Below are 17,428 nucleotides of genomic sequence, written 5' to 3'. Positions count from 1 at the left end.
GCTGATTTGATGTCATTAATGCTCGGCTTGTTCACAGGAGCGCCCGTGGAGGTGGGTGTGTGTGAGCGCGCTCCACTCACCTCGCCCGGGTTTGTTTACCTGCCTGCGTGCCTTCCTCCGTGAACTCACGTCAGTGGAAAGTAACAGGATCCACTGCTATGACCCAGCCCAGCCATAAACAATTAACCCGCCACGTCTCTGTAATGCTCTGCTGTCAAGGCCAGGTAGGCAGCGCGGGGGGAGAGGCTGTCGAGCAGGGTTGTTGTGTGTGTGTTAGTGTGTGTGTCAGCGTGTGTCGGGTAGAGCGGAGCAGTGAAAGTCTGGGAGTCTTGATGAGACACTAAACGCAGGTAAGGAGTCAGACGTGTCCTGGTGTCGTTTTCCTGGGACGAGTCCATCGGAGCTGCTTTTGGAGAGTTAGACTAAGAAGCTGACATCTTGTTGTACGTGAACCGTTTTTCTTCTGAATCTGTGACATCACAACCATAAATCTTTCTGACTTTCTTGTAATATAATCCCTTGTAATGTACAAACCCTAGAGACACAACTGAGGTGTAATTTCTGAGCAGTAACTTGGGTGTCAAATGACTGAAACTTGGATGGAAGCAGTGCTATTGTCCTTTCATGTTATTCAATTAATGAGGGACTTTCCACTCGTCAGCTGAGTGACCTCATAGCTCTCTGGTGTTTGATCTCCTCTCACTTTACCTGCCTGATAAAAGTGAGAAATCACCGCTTGTTTTCACCAACCACAGCAAAACACCTGACCATTAATTTGGTTCAAAGGAGCGCCCTAAGACAGGAGCCAGAGGCGTGACACGAGGCGGCCTTTCATCATTTCCTGCTGGGCGGGGACCGGCGGGGACCGGGCCGAGCGCTTTGTTTGACTTGGAAGTATCAGCTGAGAGGCTGTGTCACAGAGGGGCGTGTCTCTGTGCTGGTCAAGCGTCTGATAGTCTGTAGCTGTGATCTCATCCACATGTGTAGGTGGTGCTTTGGGTCAGAACGCTTTTCAAGTGGTTGATGAGGAACATGGACTGGGAAGCATTTCGCTGGTTCTTGTGCGGCTCCACAGGCCAGTCCTGTAAGCAGCCTGACTAATGGCCACGGGCCGTCCCTTAAATCAGACACGAGTCACAGTCAACACAGTTATTAACCAACTCAGGCCAAAAGCAGATCAATAACTTGTGATCTGCAGTGTTTCTTACTCTTCTTCATAGGGCTGTTTGATATAACGATATATATCTGATGATGATATAAAAACATCGTTTCATTTTACGCTGTCGTTTGTTTCGTGGTGTCGTAAAATTTTTTCATGTTTTGATGTCACTGTAGTTATTATTAATTTCTTAAAGTTCTCTCTTTCTCTTATATTTAATATAACCACACTACAGACGGACAAGCGCCTGTTTTGCGTGTCCGCTTGTTTATTTTCCACATAAACCTTTCACAATAAAGCTCAAGATCCTGTTGAGACTTTTCAAAATAAACTGAATCAGGTGAAAGAGCAGATTATTTACGGATGAGAAGTAAAAAAGAGCCGCCAGGTGCTAAAAAATAAACCTTAGACTCAAACGTTAGAACAGGCTTTTCCCCGCAGCACGCCGTGTAATAAATACTCACAAAGAAAACGGCGCCGTTACAACTTATGTCTAAAAATGTATCATTTCATGCATCGGTTAAAACACTCGACTCCAGCTACATGACGCACAGCTGGAAACACTTCACGCAAGTCGAGCTGCCTGAGAGTCACAGAATTTACAGAAAATGTTACATTTTTGTGATTTATATCGTTATCAGGACGATAGATGTCTTATATCAGGATATGAGATTCTGGTCATATCGCACAGCCCTACTTCTTCATCTCTGCAGTGACACTTTGCTGTGGCAGGTGTATTGACTCTGTTTTTCTACGCTGGCAGAAGCTGATGAAGACCAGAGCAGAGAGGCTGTGATGTAACTACAGCGTTGGACTCAGTAAGTTATATAATGTTTCTGATACAGCACACTGTATATTTGTTGCATAAGAGAGGACGCTGAGCTCTCTGTCAGGTCGACGGTAAATATATAAATATGATGTACACGAGCTGTCCTTGGTCTCAAACAGCAGAGCTGTCGTACAGTACTTCAGTGCAGTTAATGATTCGACTTATTCCTCGTTTTCCAGCCATATTCCTCTTTAGTGTGAGTCTTGTTTGCCAAAGTGTTCAGAATCATAGAAACCTTTGAATCATCAAATTAGTTTCAGCTACACTTTAAAGTTCTAACCAGGCTTTTCGTAGGCGTCTCTTACCAAGCAGCATACTCCCCTCACAGTCCTCAGTCTTTGTATTACTGGAGGTTTCTTCCTGTTAAAAGGGAGTTTTTCCTTCCCACTCTCGCCAAATGCACTGAAAAAAAGGCCATGTTGGATTTACTTGATTCAATAGTGGACATTTGTTGCACACAAATGTTTTGCTTTGGCAGAAACCTAAACAACTGAGTTAAATCAACACAACTTTTTCATATTCAGTAAACCTGTGCATTTGGTGTTCATAAAACACGATTGAAACATGTTCAGATGAAGTAAGTTGAGCTCTTGGAATATTTTAATCCTTCACAATTTTGTCATTTTATTTCAACACTATTCAATAACTTTTACCCCAATACTACTTGGTCACTTAAATACTACATGTTGTCTTCATATTACATAATGTTCAACAAAATCTACAGTCTGGTTACCATAAAAATTGAATGGATTTACAATGACTACCATCCTCCGGGTTGCAGGAGGGCTGGGAAATAACCCTGAAGTGATAGGTTACGAGGCAGGGTACACCCTGGACAGCTCACCAGTCTATCACATAGAAACAAACAACCACGTGCACTTACATTCACGGGTAATTTAGAATCACCAGTTAACCCTAACTCTAATAACTGCATGACTTTTAACTGTGGGAGGAAACCAGAATACCCAGAGAGAAGCCACTGCAAACTAGCCAGAATGTGGATTTGAACCCAGGACCTTCTTACTGTGAAGCAACAGCACTAACCAGCATGCCAACAATGTAGGAAATACAGGAAAGCTATGATTTCCTGTATTTGATGCAGAATTTTTTTGTTTTTGTCCTCGACAGGTTAATCCACAATAAATAGCAATAGCATGCACGTGGTGTGTGTGTAGTTCTCTGCCTCTTATAACTCCACTGATTTTCCTGCAGTTTGAAATCTTGTGCGATCTTGTGAATTTCATGAGTTCAGCAACTAACCGCTCTTACTAGATTGTATCCTGTCATCTCAACAAGAACAAATTAAGTTTTTGAATTCCATGCAAATCCTACATGATTTAATTACGTTCATAGAAACATGAAATTATTGTGTTCAAATTACAAGGTAGACTTTTTTAATGTAACAACCACCCAATTTACTTTTTTTGGTATACCAAAAAAAGTAGAGGTGGCTGCTCGACTTGACTGAGATGGATGCCTTCCTGAAACCACGATCCAAAGAGTGCGAGACTGAAATCCCGTGCAGTGTCGCGGGATTTAACATTGCTATATTATTGACTTACTTCACTTGAACATGATATGAACAATTTAATATACCCTCTCTGCATATTATGTAGTTTCTACACTATATAGTTACACTTAACTTTAAAGCATGAGGCAATTGTGTTAAATACACGCAAGATGCTTACGTAAATCCAAGAGCTGGCCAATCCCTTTTTTTCAGTGTGCTTGCTCATAGGAGGTGGTCTGATTATTTGTATTATTGTGTTTACGTTACAGTGAAGCACCTCGATCTGACTCATTGGTGCGACAAAAAAAAGGAATAAAGCAGGAGCACTACAGAGGGAGAACATACAAACGCCACACCAACACAACACTAATATTTGATTAACATAAATGTGCAGCATGGTGGTGTGTGGATGGTTGCCTGTGTCGCCCTCTGACCTTTCCACCCTGCCTCTCACCCTAACACAGCTGGGACTGGCTCCAGGCTCATGGTTCCTTCTTCTTTTATTTACACACCCGTTGTGTCTTAAATTAGCCACAGCCTGATGCTTCCTCAAATACACTTTAGCAAGAAAGTGAAATGAAGCTACAGCCTAATGCATGTGTCATTTTCCTGAGTCAGCATGACAGATGTACAGTGTGTTGCTGGCAGAACGCCTACAAAGATTTCTCAACTCTGTCTCCTGGTGTCTGTCTCCGTGCTTTGTTCTAGTTTCATTATTAGGGCTAAGCATGTCAGTCATCCCGTAATTTCACACTTTCAGTATTATTCAGCCATTTATAAGAAGAATTTCACATGAGTTTGGGTGTGTTTGCCAGCGAGCTGTCTAAGGGAAGTGCATGGACTGTGAGCTTCAGTAGTCAGGCACATATATGGGGATGAGAATGCAGTCACTGTCATTTTTGCCTACATGTACCATTGACTGCAGAAACGCCGGTTAAAAAGGGAAGCATTATGTTCATTGGTGTGCTTTAGTATTGTTCAGGCCTACACTTAAATGTTAACAGCTGGTTTAGACATCGTCTACAACATAAAAACACAATTGAACCAATCAGTATAGAAAAAACTGAAACAGTGTTTTTCTAGATTTGTTGTTTGCACTGACTTTGATGTAACCAAATAGTAACAGTTTTTTCATTGGATCGTTATGGTGACCCTTAACTAGCTTCATCTATGATGAGTAATGACATTCCTGCTGTGGGGGGAAATGTGAATGTGATGGAGCTGTGGGGGCAATATTTGTAAGAAGCAGGGTTTTAATAGTTTTGCAATTTTCATTAGTTTTTATTTTTATTTAGTTTTGACTTCAGATTTTCAATTTTATATCAGTTTTAATTAGTTTTTACCAATTGTTTGCTAGTTTAGTTTTTATTTTTTTGAAAATCCTTAGTTTCAGTTTAGTTTTGATTAGTTTCAGTTATAGTTTTAGTTGTGTTTGCAATAATTAAGTGTAACAAAATCCCAGTTTCATCATATCAGTCATTCTGCTCATCCTTGGGTATGTTGCTATTCCAGCTACCATACTGCACCCTGGACAGGTCGCCTGTCTGTCGCAGGGCTAACACGCAGAGACAGACAACTCACATTCCCACCTATGGGTTCTTTAAATAAATAAATAAAGGCAGATGAACAACCATTGATACCAGGCAACTATAAAATGTATATCTTGGCCCCAATGAGACTATTAACTCTCGCAGCACCAGGTGTTCGTAATTGTGGTTCAAGTGAATTGATAAACTTTTTGAAGGTAATTGACTCACACAGTTGTGTAGATATCCCCGTCCTGTTGTCTCGGGATGCATCACGCTGCCTTGCCTGGGGTTAGCTTCTGTTTTCTGGGGATGAGGGTTGAGTGTGCTCCCTTACCTTCTCAAGGTAAGCTAGGTTAGCCTTCTTGTGTGAGCTTTTCAAGTGCACTTTAAGGTTTGTGGGATTTTTTTCCCTTTAGAAACGTCCCTCATAATTTGTCTGTTTCCACTACAAGACACTTGCTTTATCCAAAACACAGTCATATTCAAAGTAATCCCAAATTGGACTCTGGCTCCCGACTTTTCCTGACATGATTCTGCGCGTGGACGGAGCAGCAACACAGACGACTGGACTAACGTGCTGCCACCTGCTGGCATAATGAGACACAGCAAGAAAAAAATCTGGAAACTAAACTTCATTTTCACCCTTGACTCTTGTATGACACGCACACATCTATGAAAACTAAACACATTTTTGATATAAATTCAGTTAATTTTAGTTAGTTTTGTGAACACTCATTATAGTTTTAGTTAGTTTTCCTTTTTTTGTTTTTATTTTTATTTCCGTTAACGAAAATGTTTTTTCACTTCTAATTTTCATTATTTCGTTAGTTTTCGTTAACGATAATAACCTTGGTAAGAAGCAACCGGAGTAATGGAGACATGGTGCTACGATTCCATCTGCTGCCAGCGCACACTTTGTTCACCACAGTCTGGACTGTCATACATCCTTGGCTGCTCCCTGTAATTGCACAGGACGCTTTGTGTCAGGTTCAAATAAAGAGGTTGCCATGATAGTGATTGCTCATTGGCCAGTACAGTCCAGGTCACACCAGACTAATCGAAAAGGCACCAGAATGTAAAATAGCTTCTCAAGTGAAACTCTGAGTGGGCCTTCATTACGCTTCATTTCAAAGTCAAATCTGAGTCCTGACAGTGAGAGCACTCAGCACTGGAGATGGTGAACACAGTCATGCATATTGTCTGTTCACATCCACACGCACAGCACCACTCGTGTTCTTAAAACATCTTTTATACGCATGACTGCGTATGTGCTCATCATCAGCGTTTTGCACTGAATAATGGGTTTCTACATGCCCGCAGTTGTTGGTTGATGGATCACTTATTGGTGATCACTGAGCCGTATGTCTGTTTTTAACCCCACAGTAGCCTGAACAGTTGTCAGTTCACTGTTTCAGTCCTAATCATGTAGGAATAACTGCGAAATATTATATACGATTTGAAAATCTTTGAAGCACAGCGTGTTGTGCAGCCGTTTGTTATCTATTAATGAAAATGTGCTGAACGCTGCCCGCTCCTCATGATCGGGCCTGTGGAACACAACTTTGCTCTGGCCTGATTCTCACATGATGAATTCTGACATAAACAACACCCCGTCCTTATTGATGTGAGTCCAACGGTTATTAAAATGCAGGCGTAGTTGGCAGTGCTGCTCATGGGAGTGGTTTGTTGTCTCTGAGAAACATTTCTGTGTCTTTAGCTGCTGAATGTTCCACCACACAAACAAAACTGCAGACGCAGACTGCATCTGAAAGCACAGCTGGAAACCCAGTGCATGGGTCCAAAACCCAACTCATGAGCTGAAAGAGTCTAAAACTGCAAAAATAGTTCAGTCAGAACAGAATACATGTCACTGGGAGGGTGACGTTTGACGGAAGTGATCTTAAGGTCTGTGAAGAGGTTTCAAGTTCTAAATCAGAGCCTAAGAGATGTTTTAAACTGATACCAGTATTTGGTGATTTAAGTCAAATCTATCGGCCGATTTTTGATTTCTTTTTTCTTTCTTTCGACTGGTTGATTGGAAACATTTAAGTGCAACAAACATACAAAGAAACAGGAACTCAGAAAGGGGCAAACACATTTTTATACCACTGTAACACTGGTGCTTTCACAGGGACAGCACACAGTGTTTACTGAGCGTGCTGACTAAAGGGAAGTTCTAGTTTTAGACAATGTTGGTTTGTTTTACCTCAGTATTGTCCTCACTCTGCAGGGGGGAGGGGCTCATGGACACGTTTGAAATTGATAACATCGCTGTATCAGCAAAAATCTCTGATGAGTTTGAGATCAAGCTTTCTAAAACTCTGGTGTATATGATAACTCGAGAACAAGGCGATGTAGGAGTCTCAAACTGACACCACACGTGAGCCGGAGTACCCGGGGAGAACCCGGGGAGAACCCACGCAAACACGGGGAGAACATGCAAACTCCGCACAGGAAGACCCCGGCGTAATGGTGGAATTGAACTCAGGACCTTCTTGCTGTGAAGCAATGGTGCTAACCACCGTGCTGCCCAAAAATTATCAATGGAAGTCAAATGCAGCAACCCATGGAGGATCACACTCAAAATCAAAGTGGAAAAACACACAACAGGCTGATCCAGCTTTGATGTGATGTCCTTAAAACACATCAAAATGAGGCTCAGTAGTGTGTGTGGCCTCCACATGCCTGTATGACCTCCCTACAACACCTGGGCATGCTCCTGATGAGGTAGCAGATGGTCTCCTGAGGGATCTCCTCCCAGATCTGGACTAAATCATCCGCCAACTCCTGGACAGTCTGTGGTGCAATGTGGTGGATGGAGCGAGACATGATGTCCCAGATGTGCTCAGCTGGATTCAGGTCTGGGGAACGGGCGAGCCAGTCCATAGTATCCAGCTACATGAGGTCTGGCATTGTCTTGTATTAGGAGGAACTCAGGGCCAACCGCACCAGCATATGGTCCCACGAGGGGTCTGAGGACCTCGGTATCTAATGGCAGTCAGGCTCTCTGGCGGGCACAGAAATGCCACACCACGCTGCCAAACCGGTCATGCACCAACATCTTGGTGTTCTCTGCCAAACATCCTGCATGGTGTTGGGCTGTAAGCACAACCGCCACCTGTGGCCGCCGGGCCCTCAGGCCACCCTCATGGAGTCTGTTTTGACCGTTTGAGCAGACTCATGCACATTTGTGGCCTGCTGGAGGTCATTTTGGAGAGCTCTGGCTTGCACATAGGCGGAGGTAGGTCCTGCTGCTGGGTTGTTGCCCTCCAACAGCCTCCTCCACGTCTTCTGATGTACTGGCCTGTCTCCTGGTAGTGCCTTCATGCCCTGGACACTGACAGACACTCTTCTTGCCAGAGCTCGCATTGATGCGCCATCCCGGATGAGCTGCACTACCTGAGCCACTTGTGTGGGTTGTAGACTCTGTCTAACGCTACCGCTAGAGAGAAATCACTGCCAGCATTCAAACATCAGAAAGCTGAGATACTGAGAAGCGGTCTGTGGTCACCACCCGCAGAACCTCTCCTTTATTAGGGCTGTCCTGCTAATCGCCTATCATTTCCACCTGTGGGCTGTTCCATTTGCACAACATCATGTGACGCTGATTGTTGCTTCCTAAGTGGACAGTTTGACTTTGACATTGTTTTGTCTAAGTGTTCTCTTTATTTTTGTGAGCAGTGTAGTTTGTCAGAGGACTCCTTTGACCGGCTGCTGTTTCCTCCCATGCAGTAACATCTCAGCCCCACCTGCGTTTGGTTTCGACAACCTCGACAAACCTGTGTTTGCTTTTACAGCCTCTCTGCTCATCTAAATATTAATGACTTTTTAATCCCATGTGACTTTGCACAATGTCCTTGTAGCTCCTCTCTCCAGCTAAAATCAACAATCGAGTTGTAGAGTAAGACTATAGTGAGGTCATGTGCACGTGGTGCTTGAAGTCCAAACATGTTGTGAATGGTTTTAGAGTATGTAGGAGGCGGAGCTTTGCTTCCTTGTTTGTTTATTTAAGGCAGCCAAATTCACACAGCTCTCATTTTGTCAGGAGATAATCAAAGGAAACCGCAGGAAGTGACTCTATGAAAAGTCAAGTGATGGCCTCTAAAAGCCAACAGAACCTCAGTTCATGAAATCTGAATAAAGACATCTAAACAAGTCTCAACAGGGCCGTTTGGACAGATCTGCCCCTCATCTTAGCTGGACCAAAAAAAGGAAGCACGTAGGTGTGGACCCATCCATCACGCTTTTCTAAGGTTCAGTGACAGCTTATTAAAAACTTTCCACAACCTGTTTACAAGCCCAGTTGGAAATCCAGGCGAATTAATAATACAAATAATACATTCACAGATCCCAGTCTGTATAAAGACAGATATCGAGCGCTGAACTTCTGCCAACTCTTTTTGAGAAAGGACTCTTCATTTGCACACAGACTGTTTGCACTCTTGCCAGCAGACCTTGGCGTGAATCTTTCACTAGCTGTCAGTTCACCTACAGTTGTAGGTGAACTGACAGCTAGTGAAACACACAAACAGATGTGAGGAGGTGCGTGTGAAAGCACGGGATATTTAGTCTCAGATGAGGAGCTTTTGGAAAAGGCGATGTGTCGGCAGGCAGGAGATTCCGGGAACGTACGAGCTCTTACTGTAAACGTGACGCTCGTTTTTAGGAAGCTACCCTGGACCAGAGCCAGGGAACGTTGAAGTGCCGGTTAGAGCTTTTGCTGACTAACTCAGCGTGTGAGCGCACACAGCTGCTGTGTGTCTGCCGGGCAGCGAGGCCCGAGTGTTCGAGCTGCGTCATGAGGCGCTCTTACACCACATCGCCATTGTGTGTGTGTGTGTGTGTGTGTGTGTGTGTGTGTGTGTGTGTGTGAACAGGGATGAGTGGGTGCTGTTTTCCACAGTCAGCCCCACCAGCCCCTCCCCCATCCGCTCTCTGAAAGCCGTTCTTTTAAACACAGACATCAGATTATTTTCCCGATTCGATACCACATCAGCCTCTCCGTGCTTCTGAGGCTCTGACATCACTTCCTTCATGCTTGCTTTCTTCCTGGAAGCTTAAAAAAGCCTGTTTTCCAGCGAAGTTCACGTCTATGAGCTTGCTGCTATTTTTACCCCCCTTTAAACTGGCGTGTTAGGATTGTTTATCTGTGTCCTGGGAGGAAGGCCTCCATGCCAGGACAGCCCGGCTGGCGGCGACGGCGCTGGGAGTGGTCTGAAGCAGTGATCCCTTCCCAGAACTACGTCCAACCAAAGCCAGCTGTTAGAAATTCTCTACAAGGAGAAGTTATTGTTTTGTCTCCCTTCCAGAATGGAAAATGGGTTGAGTTCAGGAACTGCGAGGTTTCTCTTATGATGTGGGCTTTAACAGAATCTGCTGAGGGTAACATCCATGGGAGTCTGGACTCTTTAACTTTGCACCAGTGTCATCATATTGGATGATTTCTTTCTCTCAGATACACGAAACAAACAGATTTTCCTCACATGTGTTATCTACTCATTGATGCTGTGGGTGACCCTGCTCCAATCAGCTGGTTGTTCCAAACTGGAAGCTGCAGTTTTCCATCTATCATATATAGAAGCTCTGACTGGTGCAGCATTAACCCTTTAAAGCCGGTCGGAGCTGCACGCTCCGTTTTGCGTAACTATTTTTAAATCCCTGTAGAACCGGAATCACGTAAGCTAGCGCAATAATTTTTTTTGCGTATGAAACTGGAGGAGTTGTACTTACATCTTATGCCATCAGCTTGTCCTTGGTCACGGTTTCCTTCCACATAAAGCTTTGCAAAAGCTGCATAAAAAGCGCTTGCAGCAACAAAAACATAATATTCCAGAAACATACTTTGCTGATCCGATCAGCTGTTCGTAACACTTCCCACATTGAAACAGACGTCAGCGCGAACGATCGCATGTCCGCCATTAACTGCCCGAAACTGGAAGTGACGTCATTTTTGCAGAAAATGTAGTTTTTTACTTTTAGGCCTTAAAAACCTATACTGGTGTTTTTATAAGTCATGTTTGACTTTATGCTTTTCTGAATAGTTTCTGGGATGCTCAGAACTCAAATTGTGCTGCTTAAAATAGTTTATTTTGATGCACATGCTTTTGTCTTTGCAAATTTGCATCATAAGATTGTTTTTCGCTTTTTCTGCAGTATTTAAAAATTGGTGTATCTCAAAAATAAAACTATGAAGACACTCAAAATAAATTTCCTGTTGTTGTAAACTATTTTTTGCAACTTTTTTGTATTTAAAGTTTTGAGGAATAAACCTCTTAAATTTCTCCAAGTAGAAATATATGTAAAACAAAAAAACAAAAAACGATTTTCAATTATTTTGTAGTTTATTGCTCTTTTTGCAATTAATGTAGTTACTATGGACTTAATGCAGACATATTATTAAAATATGGGCTATAACAGTTGTATTGATGTATAGCAACTTGAAATGCTCCCAAAAATGGCTCCACAGCATTTAAAAATAGAAAGTAAGCTCTGGCGGCCTTGGTTCTATGGCAGGTCTTAAAGGGTTAAGACCAGCAGTTATGACACCTTTGAGTTTGTCTCCACTGTAGCTAATGACAACATCTCCTGGAGCCAACATCACGATGCAATGCATTCCAGCTAACTTCAGTGGACTCTGGGGGTTGGGCTAATAGTACTTTATTTCATTTTTAATTTATACCTGCCGATCAGCTGACACTCACAGGAAAAAAACAGGAAGTCTCCTGTTGGAAAAAAATCAGTATGCTGTCTTACAAACTCAGCTGTCACATGTTTGTCCTCTGGATTTACAACATGGATGGAAATTGAAAACCTGTTCATAAAGTGCCAGGATAGAGTCACCTGAGGCTCCAGTAAAACAGACTAGTACGCTCCTCCCCTGAGATTGATGCTCCAACACTCCATCACCATCACCTCCATCAGAGTAGCTCTCCTCACTGGCTCATGCCCACATCCCTCTGGGCTTTTACTCTGCACGACCCCCACCTGAACCGCACCACTGACGCACATTAATACACACGGTAACCCGGGGCTACGCTCCATACAGCATGAACCGCTTTATGGTAATGTCATTGGTGAGAGAAATGGCTGTGCCCTGACATTTATCCATTAATTCAGATGTTGTGTAACAGCAGTAAAGGGCCCGTACCCATCGGTCAGTGTGCCAAAGATACGCCGTTACATTTCCTGGAGGCCTTCAGGTTATTTCTCACAGTCTTGGCGATATGATAAGTTTTGCATTTGTCATATTGTGGTATAGTTTGCATTGAAGATGGCAGACATGATACTGACCTTAGACTAAAACTCTACTTTTTTTCTATTGTTTCTTTGTGGAAGAGGCTTTTCTGATGATGATAAAGTTGAACCAAAAAGTGAGTAAACTATTGTTGCAAACAGTGGTTCATATTTGGTTTGAATGCAGTCAGTAACCATCCATGGTGGACTATGGATGTTGTCAGTAATTAGCTGTGGAGGCCTCCATCGTTCCTGACGATTGGTGATACAGTCAGAAGGTTTGTGCCCTAGCTAACGTGCTAGCTAACGTGCTAGCTAACGTGCTAGCTAATGTGCTAGCTAACGTGCTAGCTAATGTGCTAGCTAATGTGCTAGCTAACGTGATAGCTAACGCGCTAAAACCACATGAGATCTTTACATTGTGGTTTTTTTCTCCCCCTGCTAAATGTTTCACTCTCAACTTACAGGAAACAAAAGAAAAAACTCATAATGGCAGCATGTTAGTCCTCTTCAGGGAATCGCTTCTGGATAGTATTATTGGGCTAATGGCAGTTAAACAGTGACTGTGCAGTGATTCATCGCCTGTAAATGCGTACACTGAATCTGCTGGCCTCCTTTGCCTGTTCGTGTCAGTTTCAGACCACACTAATTTTCCTGGAAACAGCTGAACAGTAAGATGGCTCACAGGGGGGAGGTTTGTTGACGGGAAGGGAAGATCAGTGTCGGGTCGGTGGTTCTGAGGTACTGGATCTGTCTGACAGGCTGCCTGCTAGAGGAGTAGGCCCCTGGGAGAGTTTCAAGCAGACACAAAAGCAGAGGCTGATTAATGGTTTTCAATACCACATGTCGAACTATGTAGTCATTCTCTGTTGCAGGAATAATTGAGGGGTTTCATTCAATAGAACTACACTGCATACCTCCTTCAGGAAATAGATACCAAACGACTCACGGACCAATACCGGTCCATGGCCCGGGGGTTGGGTACGGCTGGTGTAGAGCGCTCGCAGCGCAGCTGCTAGATTGTGTTTTCTAACATCTACTAATAGTTTATAGACACTGTTTGGTTTTTGTTGGAATTTCCAAATCTGTGTTAATGTAACTGGATTCTTGAGATGAAATATGAGTAATTAACATATTTCATCATTTGTCCCCAAACTGCTCAACGTGAGCGCTCCCTCTGATCAGAGATGGGCAGCATTACTGTAATCCGATTCCTTTTTTTGAGTAAAGTAAGGGATTACTATTGCAAAAAAGGTCATTAGATTACCGCTACTTTCCCGTAGGAACGCTGCGTTACTGCGTTACTGAAACCGTGATTTGTTTGCGAGAACGTCTCATGACAGTGACGTAAGCGAGTGCGACGTTCGTGACAACAGCTGTGTGCAGATCAACAATGGATCATATATCGAGTGCAGAGAGAGTATGAGCGTGCAGCGTTTAAAGCGTGGAAGTACTGACCTTACTTTGAGTTTGATTCCATAAAAAGTGACAAAAACATTAGTGTCCGTTGTGCGTGGGAAGAAAACTTCTTTTTACAGCGAAAAAACCCCTAAACTTCCAAACAAGCACCGAGTAGCTACGACGTAATGGGAAACTCACAGAGAAACTCGCGGATTCTTCCACTGACCGCTGCACACCTGCACCAGGGTAACCCTCCGCCTACCCCACTCCTGCTTTACAGGTGAAAATAGAGCAACAGGACCGCTAGTCTTTGACTTTATTTATTTTCTGCTGTGTTTTACTTGCATCTATTTGAAAGACTGAGTGTAAACACAAAAAATATTTTATTTTATGTGCTGGAATGTGCAGAAAATAGGTTTAAATGTTAAACTAATTTCTTCCAGTCAGAGAATGTTGCATATAATTAAATGTTTGCTTGATGCATAAAGTTAAAAGATTAAAACTAATAAAACAAGTTTTAAAAAGAGACTTTTCCATTTGATTACATTTTGTATGATGATGATGCAGAAAAAGTAGAATTGGGCTGAAAGATCTATCACTTTATCACCAGTTACCAATTAACTAAGTAACTAATTACTTTTGAAAATAAGTAATCAGTAAAGTAACGGGATTACTTTTTGGGGGAAGTAATCAGTAATTAGTTACTGATTACTTTTTTCAAGTTCCTTGACCAACACTGCCTCTGATATCCGTATTTCTGATCCATCCGGGTCACTCCCAGTGAAGTGGGTCGGAGGTTCGATCTCTGTGTCCTGTACATCCATCTATCCAAGTATCCTTGGGCACATTTCTCCCGAGGTACGGTGAGAGTGTTACGTTAAAAGTGCTTAGGCATGTGTGTGAATGAGGCGTGTAGTTAAGAGTGCTTAACGTATGTAGAAAAGTGCTCCATAAGTACCAGTCCAGTTTCCCATCCACAAAGACACAGAGCCACTCTGATGTTCTCTGTACTCGTCCGTCAACACTCTCAACGTAAACATCACATCTGTGGACGTCTTTCACGCATGAAGCCATACCACTGCTCACTGATCGCCACCTCTCTTCTTAAGCTAGCTTCAAGTCTTTCCCGTAGCTTCACGGTGTGGCTCATGAACCTCTGTGGTTGCTTCACTTCTGCGCTTCACCCGTGTTCTTGAAAATAGGTACCATTAAACCTTCTCTGCTTCCCTCATACACTCCTCATCTGGTTAGAAAGTCCACTGCCCTGTCTCCTGCACGTCTCCAGCCACTTTTCCACTCTTCATCCTCTTGATACGTCACTTCCTCCGTACTAATCCTGCACTTCCAGTACTACTGCTGTACTCTCCCAGTCATCTGGTAATTCTTCCCTACTATCCTGTCTCATCTCATCTCCACTGGAATTCTTCCTTCTTCAACAACCAGTTAATGCCTCTGCCTTCACTTGCATCTTCTTCTTGATCTCCAAAGCGACCTGATGTTGCTCCCAGGTTGCATAGCATGCAGTCCACCTCTTAGCGACTTGCTCATCTCTCTTGTGCCACCTTATGTCCCTCCCAGTTCAGCACAGCCATTTGCAAATTCCAGTATGGTCTGTCCTTCTGTATCCTATCGTCTCCTAACAGCATTCCTATGCAACACCTCCTCATTACCCCTGTAGCTGTGACTGCTCCTTCACATCAGGACCAACATGGGACACTCTAAAAACTCTCTTTTACTCCTCAGCTTTTAAATCAGAGACTTTTGATGATCTTACCTGTGCAGCACGTTGGTCATCAGTGGTTGTTTTAAAAGTGCTATAAATGCTCACCAACATGTCCGTTTAAGTGTGCTCCAGGCACTACTCTGCCCCGGGTGCACATCATTGAACCTCCTCCAGAAGTTGGTCCAACCTGTGGGGCATGTGCACCGACAACATCCAACATCTGCCCTTTGACTCCCAGTTTCCAGTTTCATGACTGAGGAAAGAGCGCAGCCTCTATATGTGATTGCTGCACATTATGCAGCTGGCTGGTGAGCTGCACTGTAAAAGCCATAAAGGTTGATGTGCTCATGCGAGGGCGTTGTTTGCATTTGGTTGTTTATCTGCGTGTGAAGTAAAAGCAGACGCCTCGGTCAGCATCGGCTCATTTGTCTAAGAGGCTTCAAGATGTCGCTGTAATCTCTCAAGGTGAAGCTGCTTTCGTACGCGCACCGCACGAGTGGATGCTATTTTGCTCTTCAGCGAATCCGAGGCCGCAGAACAAACACATCTCCTCTTCTTTGTCGGCGACTCACCCACGCTCACTCTCCAGTTCTCACCTAAAGGTGATGCAGCTTGTGGCAGGTGGTGCACACAGCGGTGCCGCAGTGTGACTAATAGTTGTTGCTAAATGGCGTGAACATCCTGTGCATCTGTTTGATGAATCGTCCTCCTTCCTGCGCTCGCCTTCCATCCCTCCCTCCCGCTGTCCGTCCAATCATACGTCCCTGTCTCCGAGTTAACCACAGGTCACGACTCAGAAGAAAGCCCACTGATCAGCAAAGTGGAGTGATCTGCGTGACTCAGCAAACGTGACACGTAGGACAAGAAAGCTTACATAAAATAATCGTCACCACTTCACTTCCTTCCTGTCTATATTTGCAGGCGCAGATGGGAGCAGACGGACGGACGGAACGGCAGCGAGGATGACATCACTGTTACCCGTGGGAGCCCGGGCCTGTCATTCTTGGTGTCACTTCCTGGGAGAGAATAGAGCAGGAAGCCAGCGCGAGAGCCGACAACGCGCGCTGCCCTCACCTCCACAAGGAAGCCTTTTTCCCCCGAGAGCAAAATGTGTGTGCGCTTGTGTCCCTCGCTCACTCCTGCATTCATGGCGCAGAGGGCCGGTGCTGCTGCAGAGTTCGTGTAAGCCCTGATTGTTTTCATTTCCTTTGAGCTCAAGTCTGAGCCTTCTGCAACAAATCCTTTGAAGAGCTTGTTATTTTACACTTCAACGGGAGTTAAATAAGTCAGAGTGGTGACTTTATGGGTGCGGATGCAGTAAGCTGCGAATCTGCAGGCTTTATTTCGCTGCCCTGGGTCAGCAGTGTTTGGAGGAGGGTGGATTTACAAACGTGGAGGCCACTGTGACGTCACCTGATGGTGTTGGACTCTGGGTCGGTCCCTTGGCCAGCGCCACACTCTGCTTCTATGCTGGAGCTTTCCCATATTGGACAAAAGGGTCGAGTGAAAATAGGTTAGCTGCATGTGTAGCTTGCATGGCTCCATCCATAATTTCTGATTCGTCCTTTTGCTGAGTGGTCTCAGATATTTGTCAGGTAACTCAGTTTAACTCCAAAAGGCTCCAACAGGAAAAGTCCAGTTTGCCTCCAGTCTGCACAGAGCCCTCAGTTAACCCCTCAACATCCACTCGTGTTACCAGATCAACAATTACTCATATTTGTTGTGTTACTGTTGTATAATGCAGGGACGTGTCCGCGGCTCAGAAGCTGCAGCGAGTCATCAGGTTCTCATAAGATAATGGCTGAAACAAGTCAGTAAGCTTTGTTGAAATGCCAGCTCGTCGTGAGCTTCGCTTTTCTTTTTTAATCATGAGGCTTTGTGATGATTCATGTTAAGGTGCTAACGTGGCTGATTCAGAGCTGCTAATGAGGAGATGTGTTGTTCTACTTGTTTGTCTTCATGCTCCAAAACGCTGCATCCAACTGAGCAACTCAAACCTGCTCAGTGCGTACACAGCATCTTTGTGCTATTCACACTGTGCAGG

General features: G+C 44.0%; 2 long non-coding RNA genes across 3 annotated transcripts in view; both read left to right on the top strand.

Annotated features, from left to right (window-relative positions):
* The window catches only part of LOC146498744 (uncharacterized), a 193,763-nt gene that overhangs the window by 42,622 nt on the left and 133,713 nt on the right, over positions 1–17,428 (top strand). The window lies entirely within an intron of this gene.
* LOC146498747 (uncharacterized) overlaps positions 1–17,428 on the top strand; it is a 46,729-nt gene that overhangs the window by 26,469 nt on the left and 2,832 nt on the right. The window contains exon 2 of one of the 2 annotated variants that reach the window (XR_014870416.1): positions 1,923–17,428. This exon is cut by the window's right edge and continues 2,832 nt beyond it. This is a non-coding gene — a long non-coding RNA (uncharacterized LOC146498747). Of the gene's footprint in view, positions 1–37 lie in introns of both variants that reach the window. The other variant, XR_014870415.1, reaches the window with a different exon arrangement.

The sequence above is a fragment of the Neolamprologus multifasciatus genome, chromosome 17 (genome assembly GCF_963576455.1).
Source record: "Neolamprologus multifasciatus chromosome 17, fNeoMul1.2, whole genome shotgun sequence".
Taxonomy (NCBI): domain Eukaryota; kingdom Metazoa; phylum Chordata; class Actinopteri; order Cichliformes; family Cichlidae; genus Neolamprologus; species Neolamprologus multifasciatus.
This window is presented reverse-complemented; position numbering and strand designations above follow the sequence as displayed.